The sequence below is a fragment of the Mustela putorius genome, unplaced genomic scaffold, assembly GCF_011764305.1.
Source record: "Mustela putorius furo isolate JIRA1106 unplaced genomic scaffold, ASM1176430v1.1 tig00000129_pilon_pilon_pilon, whole genome shotgun sequence".
NCBI lineage: Eukaryota > Metazoa > Chordata > Mammalia > Carnivora > Mustelidae > Mustela > Mustela putorius.
In genome coordinates, this window is record NW_025421290.1 from 5604951 (window position 1) to 5618040 (window position 13090).

General features: G+C 34.2%; 1 protein-coding gene across 5 annotated transcripts in view; it reads right to left on the reverse strand.

Annotated features, from left to right (window-relative positions):
- MAP4K5 (mitogen-activated protein kinase kinase kinase kinase 5) overlaps nucleotides 1-13090 on the reverse strand; it is a 109264-nt gene that overhangs the window by 69534 nt on the left and 26640 nt on the right. The window lies entirely within an intron of this gene.

A 13090-nucleotide genomic window follows, 5' to 3' on the forward strand; every position in this document is an offset into this window, starting at 1 on the left:
CAAAAAAAAAAAAACTGATTTATCCAGTTAATCTCCAACAAGGGGGCTAGATTCTAGCCTATCCTTCACTTTACCAGGAAGCCCTGAATTACAAAGGAAAAGAAGAGTAAAGAATTACCTAACTTTGTTAATTTATGCTATTCTTTGGATTTTAGCCTACTCTCACTTTTAAATGTACACAGAAGTCCTATCAGAGCTGTGCTGAAAAATGCTCCAGTTAAGTCTGGGATTTAGTCTGTTCCAAATCAGACTTTCTCACGGGAGTAACTTGACAAATAATGTTAACTTCAAATGGTATGTAAATGCTTAAACTGACCTTTAAAAGCCAATAATATGGCTGAATTAATACTAATAACAAACCACTACTTTCTGGGTAAATTTAGGTGGAGACCCACCCCACAACTGTGGTTCTAGCAGAAGCTACATGAGGTTTCTGCCAGAAAAGGTGGGGTCCTGGTGAGACTGAGCAACAGTTTTCTACAGTGGTAGCTGGAAGCTAGAGTTCACAAGAACAGCTCTTAAATAACTCAGATGTCTGGGGACTGCACCTTCTTCGATATCCTTTACTTTGTGAATAAATTCCAGTTTTGAATATATTCTTTATATATCTGTTTCACCATTGTCTTAAGCTTTAATCCAAAGTGGGTAGACTCATCTTTGAATTGAAACTGCACCATGAAACAGACTTATATAAAGATAATATTTTTGTTCTATCCTGAAAGGCAGAGAAGCTAAATACAGTTATTCATTACAGATGTAACTATTCTTTGATGGGTTTCATCAGCTTCTTCAAAATGATCTAAATTTGGGTTCGCTTTATTCTTCTGGTTGGGAGATGACAGACTACTGTTTTCTTTTGAGAAAAAGCTTAAAATCCACTAGGTTCAGAAGCCTCAGGCTTACAGGTTCCAGCTCTGTTGTTCACGTATCAATGGATTTTGAGTTTATTTCCTCAAAAAAGAGAATTTTCATTCTTCATGCTTACACAATATAAGGATGAGACTAGCTGAGAAATACAGAACCCCGTATTTGCAGTTTTGACTAAGTACCTGTTATTTCCAACCAGATGTCTTGTAGCGCCAATATCTTTCCTTAAGAACCAATTTTCTCTTTGAACTTTCTATTTGTGTTAATGACACTTTCGTTAGGCTCACTTTATGCTTTTTTTTTTTTTTTTTTTTAAAGATTTTATTTATTTATTTGAGAGAGAGACAGTGAGAGAGAGCATGAGCGAGGAGAAGGTCAGAGAGAGAAGCAGACTCTCCATGGAGCTGGGAGCCCGATGTGGGACTCGATCCCAGGACTCCAGGATCACGACCCGAGCCGAAGGCAGTCGTCCAACCAACTGAGCCACCCAGGCGTCCCACTTTATGCTTTCTGAATCAGAATCTTCAGGGGATTCCTAAGATCAGGCAAGTTTCAGAAACACTGTTTTAAATACTTCTGTTTGGATAAGTATTTTCCGAGTTATAAGTACCTGGTTTATAAACAGTTTGTAACAACAGCTATTTATATTGACATAACCATTCCACTTTAGGATTATGCATCTCCATTCTTTGTTTTGGAGAACAAACCTGTCAAAACAGATTTAACTCTTGGCTACTGATATACTTAATGGTTTGATTTAAAAAATATATATATATTTTATATATATTATATATATTGATATCTTTATCTATATAGATATCGAAATATATCTCTTTTACATTCCCTTCCTTCACCCCTTTGGATGGCAGGAAGGAAAGAGGGCAAGGAACATGCATATATATAATTTGTCTCATCCTGACAGTTAATTCCATATCAGGCAATCTTTTTCATAAATACATCTATTTTCCTTAATCTTCTTACTCATTTCTCTCTGTCATCTGTCATCTAATTGCTGGTCATTTACATTTACTACAGAAGAATCTTATTCTCTATTGTCTTTGCTTTATGCATGGAACAAAAAACAACACTAAACACAGTAAATTTAGAAACCACTACTGTAACATCTACTCAAGAAAAGGAAAGCCAAAGTCCTCAAGTTAAATTAGACCAACAAGCCCCCTGGATATCCTCTTCAAAATGTCCTTAAGATCTAGTTGTCTAGTATCTTGTGGAGAGTTTTTGCATCTGTTTATGAGAGACACTGGTCTGCCTTTGGTTTTGGTATGAAAGTAATACTAGCACTATGAAGTGAGGCAGGCAGGTCACATTTACTGGGTGCTGATCCTGTCAGGCACTGGGGAAGTATTAGTAGAAAAAACAAACAAAAACAGACAAAGCACTTGCTCTCTGGGTGGGCAACAGAAAGTAAAACAAATGAACATACATGTGAAGTGCTATAAGTGCTAAGAAGAAAAGTTAATTAACCAGGGTTTGGGAACAGAGAATGATGGAGCTAAGCGCTATTTTTACATAGACTGAAGGGTCAAAAAAGTCTTCCTGATAAGGTGATGTCTGAGCAAACAGATGAATGTAGTGAGGGAGTAGGTCAAATGGATCCCCAAGGGAATAGCATTCTAGGCACAAGGAACAGCAAATATAAAAGCTTTACAGCAAGAGTGTGTCTGGCACATTAGAAAACAGAGAGAAGCCCAGTGTTTGTAAAGTGAACCAGAACAGTGGTTAAAAGACTGGATGAGCCAGGAATTAGAAGCCCAGATCAGAAATAGCCTTTTCTTGGTGACTGGGTGGCTAGTCAGTTGAGCATGTGATAATTTCAGCTGAGGTCTTAATCTCAGAGTCATGAGTTCAAGCCCCGCATAGGGTTCCACACTGGGCATGAAGCCTACTTAAAATTAAAAGGCAGGAGGGAAACGCCTGGGTGGCACATCCCATGTTCAGGAATAAGATGATTTACTATTGTTAAGATGTCAATAAAATACCCAAAGCAATCTACTGACTCAACATAACCTTTATGTACCAAAATCCCAATAGCATCTTCTGGAGAAATAGAAAAAAATCATCCCAAAACTCATTTGGAACCTCAAAGAACCCCAAATAATTTTGGGAAAAAACAAAACAAAACAAAACAAAAAACAGATTTGGAAGATTCATACTCCCAGATTTCAAAACACATCACAAAGCCATAGTAATCAAAACAGCATGCTATTTCTATAAAAACACATATATCAATAGTATAGAGAGCCCAAAAATAAACCCACAAAATTATGATCAAATTATCTTTGACCAGGGTGTCAAGACAGCTCAACAAGGAAAAGACAGTCATTTCAACAATAAATCTTAGGAAAACTGAATATTTTCATATAAAAGAATGGAGATGTACCCTTATCTTACACTATATATGTACAAAAATTAACTCAAAATGAATTAAAGATCTAAATGTAAGACTCAAAATTATAAAACTCTTAGATAAAAACTTCCTAACTTTGGATTTGGCAATGATTTCTTAGATATGGCACCAAACGTACAAGCCAATGAAGGCAAAAATAGATAACTGGGACTATGTCAAACAAATTTTTTTTTCAATCAAGGGACATAAATAGGGGCACCTGGGTGGCTCAGTGGGTTAAACATATGCCTTCGGCTCAGGTCATAATCTCAGGGTCCCAGGATCGAGCCCCGCATCTGGCTCTCTGCTCAGCAGGGACCCTGCTTCCCCCTCTCTCTCTGCCTGCCTCTCTGCCTACTTGTGATTTCTCTCTGCCAAATAAATAAATAAAATCTTAAAAAAAAAAAGATATAATCAACAGAGTGAAATGACAACATGTGGAATGGGAGAAAATATGTGCAAACTATGTATCTGTTAAGTGGTCAATATCCAAAATATATAAAGAATTCCTCAACCCAACAACAAAAGATAAAAAACCAATTAAAACATAGCCAAGACTTGAGTAGGTATATCTCCAAATAGGATATGCAAATGGCAAGAAGCATATAAAAAGATGCTCCACATCACTAACCATCCAAGAAATGCAAAACAAAACCGCAAGCTATCACCTTACACCCATTAGGAAAGCTGTTATAAAGAAAACCAGAATAACAAGTGCTAATGGAGACATGGAGAAGTTGAAACCCTTCTGCACTGTAGAATGGTACAATCATTATGGAAAACAGTAAGGCAGTTCCTCAAAAAATTAAAAATTTACTACCATATGAACTACTAATCCTTTATCTAGGTATATATCCAAAACATGGATAAACCTTGAGGATATTATGCTGAGTGAAATAAACCACTCACAAAAGGACAAATTATAGGAGGTAACTTAAGCAATCAAGTATATACATATATATAAAAAGTAGATGGTGGTTACCAAGGGCTGAGGGAAAGGGAGCAAGGGAATTGCTGTTTAATAGATATGGACTTTCAGTTCTCCAAGATGAAAAAGTTCCAGAGATCTGTTTCACAACAATGTAAATATGTTTAACATCACTAAACTATAAGCTTAAAAATGGTTAAGACAGTAAAGCTTAATAACAGGTAACTAACTTTTACCATAATAAAAATAATTTAAAGTTCTGTGAATATAGCCTAATTTATTTAACCATTTCACTATGGGTGGATATTCAAGTTTTACAAATTACTGTTTTCAAACATATGTTTTGAAAATAAGAATCCAGTAACCTAAAAATTGTGGTATCATTTACAGTAAAATTACAATGCAAAAAGTAGCACTTTTAATTGATATTTGTAACAACTTAGTGACAGGAAGAGCTTTCTTTTTTTAAAAAAAATAAAAGGAAGAGCACTTTTTTTTGGTACTAGTACTTTTGGTACTGAATATATTTCTGAAGTGAAATGAAATCAACATTAAAGAGAGATAACAAAGGGAAAAACTCATTTTACTATACAGATAATACATTAACAGTATCATTTCCAGAAAACCAATTAACTCAATGCTAAAATTCTGTCAGATAATTTTCAAATGTCTTGTTGATTTGATTGTTTTTGTTGCTAATAAGGAAATATGAGTTTTTTCCACTGAGCAAAATGAACACAGAATGTAAATAGAACAGTCATTTCTAACAAAACATTTTCTTTGGGATGCCTCGCTTAGATTCTGAAAATTTATCTACAGAGAAAATCCTATCAGTTTTAAGCTCACTAATTTAGAATCAGACATTGAAGTTCACCTTTTAAATTACACAGAAACAAAAATATCTTCATTTCAGTGTTATCTTGTGTTCAAGAAGCAAACTGGGATCTAACTGAAATTGAGTACCTTAGAAAAACAAAGTGATTTTTACCTATAAAATGTCAGAAAAAGTCTATTTAGGCTTTATTAGCTTTCTGTACCTATTATTTAAAGCCTATTTAAAAAAAAAAAAAAAAAAAAAAACACTGGTGGGCACTTGTGTGACCCTAACTTAACTTTTCCAATTCAGCTGTGAACCTTCCAAATAATGAAGGCAGGATACTTATTTTTACCTAAGTAATATTAACTTTATACTTTATTTCACAGATTATTTTGAAAAATCAAAATTCTCAGATTTTAAAATAGAAGTTAAATACTAAAAAAGCAAGAACAAGCACTTACCCAGAATACCTGACATGTGACCTATTTGGCCAAAGCTCCTACTTTGGGATTTCTTTCAAGAACATTAACAAGGCAAATTAATGGTTGCTTAAATCTTTATATACATTTTGGCTTTTTAAAAATTTACTTTCTCTGTTTATACTTCCAGCAAATAAGATGAAGTATTATAAAACAAAACTGAGGGGTGGCTCAGTCAGTTAAGCACCTGCCTTTGGCTCTTGTCAATGATCTCTAGGTCCTGGGACTAAGACCCACATATCTGACCTGCTTCCTGACGCTCAGCAGGGAGTCTGCTTCTCCCTCTCCCTGTACCCTCCCTTATAATTCTCTCTCTCAAATAAATAAAATAAAATAAAATGGAAGTAACTGAGAAAAGCTTTAAACATCCAAAGATACAGATTCCTATTCATTTTGAAAACTGTCTAAATCAATGAAGTACATTTAATTTGTTATTTTACTTAAAAATGCTGAATTATTTCATGAACATTTCTAATTCAGCATTTTAAAAAACAAGGACACAAGGTATACCACATTAATCACCATGGGTAATGATTTTATTAAATCCCATCCTTATAAGCAAAGCTCATGGTTTTGGTTTTTTTTTTTTTTTTTTTTTTTAAGATTTTATTTATTTATTTGACAGAGATCACAAGTAGGCAGAGTCAGGCAGAGAGAGAGGAGGAAGCAGGCTCCCCGCTGAGCTGAGAGCCCGATGTGGGACTTGATCCCAGGATCCTGGGATCATGACCTGAGCCGAAGGCAGAGGCTTTAACCCTCTGAGCCACCCAGGTGCCCCCATGGTTTTGTTTTTAATTGAGGTGTAACTGACATACAACATTGTATTAGTTTCAGATGTAGGACATAATGATTTGATATTTGTCTATATTGTAAAATGATCACCACAATACGTCTAGTTACAGTTTGTCAGTAATTACAAAATTTTTTTTCTTGTGATGAGAATTTTTAAGATTTATTCTCTCAGCAACTTTCACATATGCAATAAAGTATTGCTAACAAGAGTCACCATGTTGTACATTACATCCCCATGATTTATTTTATACCTGGAATTTTGTATCTTTTGACTCCCTTTACCCATTTCACCTACCCCCACCCAACACCTTCTGGCAACCACCAATTTGTTCTCTGTATCTATGAACTTGGTTTTTATTTTTATTTAGAGTCCACATGTAAGTGAAATCATATGGCATTTGTCTTTCTCTGACTTATTTCACTTAGCATAATGTCCTCTAAATCCATCCATGTTGTCACAAACGGCAGGGCTGCATTCTTTTTTTACATATACACACATCTCTATCCACTCATCCATGGACAGACACTTCATATATATGTATCTTGGCTATTGTAAAAATTTTCCCCACGTCCCCACTTACTTCTTCTCTTTTTGATAAGAGCCATACTTTTTTTTTTTTTTTAAATAAGAGCCATTCTTATGGTTCATTGTAGTTTTGATCTGCATTTCCCTGATGATGAGTGATGCTGAGCATCTTTTCATGTGTCTACTGGCCATCAGGATGTCGTCTTTGGAAAAATGTCTACTCGGAACCTATGCCCATTTTTAAATCAGACTGTTTGGGTTTCTTTTCGCTAGTGTGAGTTCTTTACAGTTTTAAACAAACTAGCATGTGCATAACTTGAAAATACTATCCTTAGTTTTGCCAGGAAAGAGGGGTTATAATGGGAGAAGAAAATGGGTAAGGAAAGTAGGATTCTGAGGATCAGCTTTCCCAAGAATCTTGCTTCTGTTCTGGCTGTTGGCTGCCACTAGCTACAGACTTGTTGAGCAAAATGAGCATCTGTAAAATGAGTTAGAGGGAAGGCTGCAATTCAGGCACAGACAGGAAAAGATGGTGACATGCATCATCATACTATCTGCCTGCTTTTCTAGGGCAGTCCTTATGTCTGAACAAAGAGATGGAAAATGAAACTAAAATATCAAAATGGTATCATCAGTATTATTTATTTTTAATACTAATCACTAGGAAGCCCAACTTCATTTGAATGTCACCATTTGTAAGATGGTATGCATATTTAATAAGTATCTAGTATAAAAACAAGATATGGAAAGGACTTAATCATTCTTAAAAATAATTATTTGCCTGTGTATATGAAGGGCAGCAAAAATACAGAGACACAGGAAAGAATGCTGACATTTTCTTTTTCTTTTATTTTTGTGGCTAATTAAAAAAAATTCTCTGTGCTAATTTATTTTTATTTTTAACTCTAAGTTTCATTTAGAATTTTTATGAGTATTAGAGTTGCAAAAGCAATCTGTTTTAGCAAAATTTTAAATATATTATTACATAAATATAATATTTTATAAATACAATAATCTTTAAGATTAAATTGTGAGGTAAGTCTATAATAAAATTCAGGACTGTACAATTAGTATAAACTTCAATAATCTATTTTTACCTGGGGAAAAGGATTATTGAGTTTACAGCTGGGAAAACATTTACTTAAAAAAGTCTTGTTTATGTTTTACCAGACACAAGGCTTTTTCTAAGTCATATTGGCAAATAATTATCTTTTCATGTCTAAATATAATTCTAAACCAGCTCATCTGTTAAATCGATACAAGGAAGCACTTTGTATTATACTGGCTTTAGCATGATTTTTTTTAAAAGCTGCTGAGTACAGTTAAGAATTCATTTCTGAAATACAGCTGTCTCCAGAATTATTTGAAGTTGAACTGAATTTTGGGAAAATTCATTAGCATACCATATTTTTTTTTTACCTAATCATTCCCTTAAGCCTGTTCCAAAAATGTGAAAAACACCACCTACTTTGGCTTTACTGAAAATGCTTAAAAAAAAAAAAAAGATATAAAAATCTATGGTCAACAGAAAAACATTTTTTTTTTTAAAGAGGCAAAATACAAAAGGAAAAATCCATGAATAAGATGTAATGAAACAACCCAAAGGAATTAAATCACTGTCACAGCCAGATCAATTCCTCAAATTCTAAAGGAGAGATAATAAAAATAAATCAAAGTATTTACTAAAATGAAAAGTATACTGAGGGTTTTGGAGGGGAGGGGAGTGGGGGATTTCATGAGTCTGGTGGTGGGTATTATGGACGGCATGTATTGCATGGAGCACTGTGTGTGGTGCTTAAACAGTGAATACTGGAACACCAAAAAGAAATAAAATAAAATGGAAAAAAGTATATATATTTATAGTATAAGAAAAACTTATAGTTGCTACTTCATAAATTTACTAAAATTACAATTACTATTAACAATGAATTGAAATCTGAAGATATAATAAATATTAAGGTATTATTTTCTCAATATCACAGCTTATAGTAGGTAAGTAGTATTAGTGCCACAATCAGGCAGAAGCAGCAAAACCTGCAGAGGAAAAATGCCAAGACGGCCTTACAGTCTTCCCTAATACTATACAAGGAGAAAATGTCTATAGATTTTTGAGGGTGGAAGAATGTGTGATACAAATAGTTGTAGATTTAGTCAAATGGTCATTCTTATTCAATGGCAAAAGAAAGACATTTATAATATTCATTTGTACAAAGACTATTTATTGAGTGTCTACTGTGCTGTATTATACTGTTTCAGATGCTGACAAACCATAAGTGACTCTTAATCTCACAAAACAAACTGAGGGTTGCTGGGGGGAGGGGGTTTGGGAGAAGGGGGTGGGATTATGGACATTGGGGAGGGTATGTGCTTTGGTGAGTGCTGTGAAGTGTGTAAACCTGGTGATTCACAGACCTGTACCCCTGGGGATAAAAATATATGTTTATAAAAAATAAAAAAAAATTTAAAATATACTGTTTCAGATGCTGAAATATAACAGTCAAGAGAAACCATTACAAATTTATATTATACAAATACATATACATACATAAACATATACATTTTATTTCAGAGAACTAAAATAACAAGCGCTTAAATAGCTACTTTAAATTAGGTAGTCAGAAATCAGTCTCTCTGAGGACATAACTTTTAAGCTGAGATGTGAATGACCAGAAGCCTTTTGTTCAAAAGATAATGCAAAATAGTACTTCAGGTAGAATGAAGGGTTAGTTTAATCTTGGACTGTTGAAATAAAAAGAAAATGAAAGCAGAGGAGAGAAGGGAAAAAGTTACATGATGAGTTTAGAGATGCAGACAAAGCAAATCATGTAGGGTTTTATAAGCAATGTTAAAAGTGTGAGTATTATTCTAAGTGACTTGAAAGCTTCAGGGAGGCTTGAAGCAGGAGAGCACTATGATCTGATTTGCGTTTTATAAAGATCAGTCTGGTGGCTTTGTGACAACTAGATGGTAGCAGATGGGAGGTGTGGGAGAGGAAATAGGGAGACTAGGAGGGTAGAAAAGGCAATAAAGAGAAGTAGACAGATGCAGGACACATTTAGAGGTAGAGCTGAAGAAACCTGTTAACAGACTGACTCGGAATACAAATAAAAGAAAGACATCCCAAGGACAACACCTAGATATTTGCTTAGCTGACTGCTTCTCAAAATGGGGAAGACTGAGGAAAGGGCAAGTTTGGGATGAATAATCAATTTGTGGATTCAAATAATACTATTGCTAATACATAGAGCAAAATGTATGTGATGATATAATTCATTCTATTAATAGCTGATACAAAATAAGCTGGTCAGAATGGCAGGCCCATGGCATGAAAAGACCAACAGTGAGCACTGAATCCACTTAATATATAAAACAAAGTTCAAATAATTGGTATAATTCTTAAAAGATATGCAGACTAACACACACTCAATGCCCCAGTATAATAAAAGAATTCTCGGGCAAAAACCTCCAAATAAACTAACCAATGTCTGAAAACAGGAAGATGAAGAGGCAGGAGGGTATAAACGTGAAATTCAATATCTTTAACCCTAGAAGTCAATGACTTTTATTGCTTAAATCAATAAACCAAAAACACATATTTAAGCATATTAATCAAAGTCTTGTAAACCATCCTCTGTTAAAACGAGACTGTGTACCTTTCCAATTATCAGCAGTAAAAATAAAAGAAACATTTAGACATAATTTTTTAAAGCTTCAAAAAACATTAAAAAAAAAACCAGGACAAAGGATCAAACATCTCACTAAATAATACAGTAATAGACTCATGTATCAAAAGGAGAAAGATTAAGATTGGGTCATAAAATAAAACTCAAATATGATTAAGAGAAACACCTAAAAACCAATGACCCAGAAGGGATTAAAGTAAAATGACAGGCCCAAGTATAGAAGCTCTATCTACCTATTAATATGCCACACAAATAGAATAAAAAAGTGGACTTGGCAAGATCAATGTTTGACAAAATTAAACTAAGGGCAAAAGGGCATGAAAAGCTATCTAATGAAATGCTATCTATGAAAAGCCAACTTTCTGAGAGAAAATAAGTCTAATATATCAATGACTTACATAAAGATCAACAGTTACCAACTAGAAAGAGTAAGGAGGGAAATGCCATTCATAACAACAAGAAATATCATAAACAAATTATTTGGCAAGTTATAATACTTGGCTGAAGACCTGAATTTCTACTCTCAAAATGCTCTATTTTTTAAATGAACAAATCACCAAATATTCACCTACCTGGTCAAAAATTACAACTCCTTTTTCATTTTTTTGCAGAATTAGAAAAACTTAACCTAAAATTTATATGAAATCTCAAGGGACCTCAGATAGCCAAAACAATGTTGAAAAAGATCAAAATTGGATGATTCACACATTCTGATTTCAAAACTTCTTACAAAGCTATGGTATTCAAAGTAGTGTGATACTAATATAAAGACAGACACATGGACCAACAGAATAGAAAAGAAAATCTAGAAGTAAGCCCTTGCATATATGGTCAAAGGTTTTTTCTGACCTTCAACCAAAAAGATTTCTGACACGCTGCTAAGACTATTCAATGGGGAAAGGACCATCTTTTCAATAAATGGTGCTGGGAAAATGGATATCCACAAGCAAAAAAAAAAAAAAAAAAGCCAGACCCTCACCCAACACCATATACAAAAATTAACTCAAGACTTTGTAAGACCTAAAACTACAAACTCTTATAATACAGCAAAGCTTATTGGCTAGATTTGGCAATGATTTCTTTTTTTGTTTTTTAAGACTTTATTTGTAGAGAGGGAGAGAGCACAGTGGAGGAAGAGGCAAAGGGAGAGGGAGAAGCAGATTCCCTGATGAGCTGAAAGCCCAACGTGGGGCTTGATCCCAGGACCTGGAGATCATGACCCGAGCCAAAGGCAGATGCTTAACCATCTGAGCCACCCAGGCATCCTGGCAATGATTTCTTGAGGATGATGCCAAAGGCACAAGCAACAAAAGAAAAAATAGGCAAACTGGACATCATGAAAATTTAAAAATTTTATGAACCAAAAGACTATATCAACACAGTAAAAAGCCCATGGAATGGGAAAAAATATCTGTAAATCATATATCTGATATGGGATTACTATCCAGATTATAACAAAGAACTCCAAAAAACTTAATAACAAAGAAACAACCCAAACCAAACCAAAGAAACAATTGTTTGCAACCTAATTAAAAAATGGGCAAAGGACATTTCTCCAAAAATGATATAAAAATAAGCACATGAAAAGATGCTCAGCATCTCTAGTCACTAGAGAAATGCAAACAAAAGCTCCAGTGAGAGAGCCCCTCATAGCCATTAGGATGGCTGCTGTAACAAACAAAACAAAACAGAAAGAACGTGTTGATGAGGGTGTGGAGAAACTGGAATACTTGAACACTACTGGTAGAAATGCAACACTGTACAGCCACTGCAGAAAACAGTATAGTGGTCCCTAAAAAATTAAAAATAGAATTACCATATGATCTAGCAATTCCACTTCTGGTTATATAAAAAGAATAAAAGCAAGTCTGAAAGAAATATTTGTATGCTCATCCTCATATAGTAGTATTATTCACAAGAGCTAAAACGTGGAAGCAACCCAAGTGTCCACCAACAAATGAATGGTAAGTAAAATGTGATCTATTCATTCAACAGAATGTTATTTGGTCTTGAAAAGGAAGAATATTCAGATATACATGACAACTGGATGAGCCTTGAAGACATTATGCTAAGTGACATAAACCAGCCAGTCACAAAAAGACTACTTACATCAAGTACCCAGAGTAGTAAAAATCAGACACAAAAAGTAAAATGGTGGTTGCCAGGGGCTAGGAGGAAGACTGGAATGGGAAGTTACCATATAATGGGCATAGAGTTTATTTATAAGATGTAGAGTCCTGAAGATGGTGGCCAACATCATCAGTGTATTTTATACCACTCAACTGTACACTTAAAAATGGTTTTGATGCTAAATTTTCTGTTATATGTACTTATCACATAAAGTACTTGAAAAGTACATAAAAGTACTTTATCACATATCACTTTAAAAAGACTGAAGAGAAAAAGCTACTACTACTTCTTTTAGAAGACTCAGGTTATCAAAATAACAAAATTGTTTCAGGTTTTACACAGTTGTTTTGTTTTCAAAGCAAATTTCTCAGTATTTTTGTTTTGTTTTGGTTTTAAGTAATCTCTACACCCAACATGGGGCTCAAACTCACAACCCCAAGATCAAGAGCTGCATGCTCTAC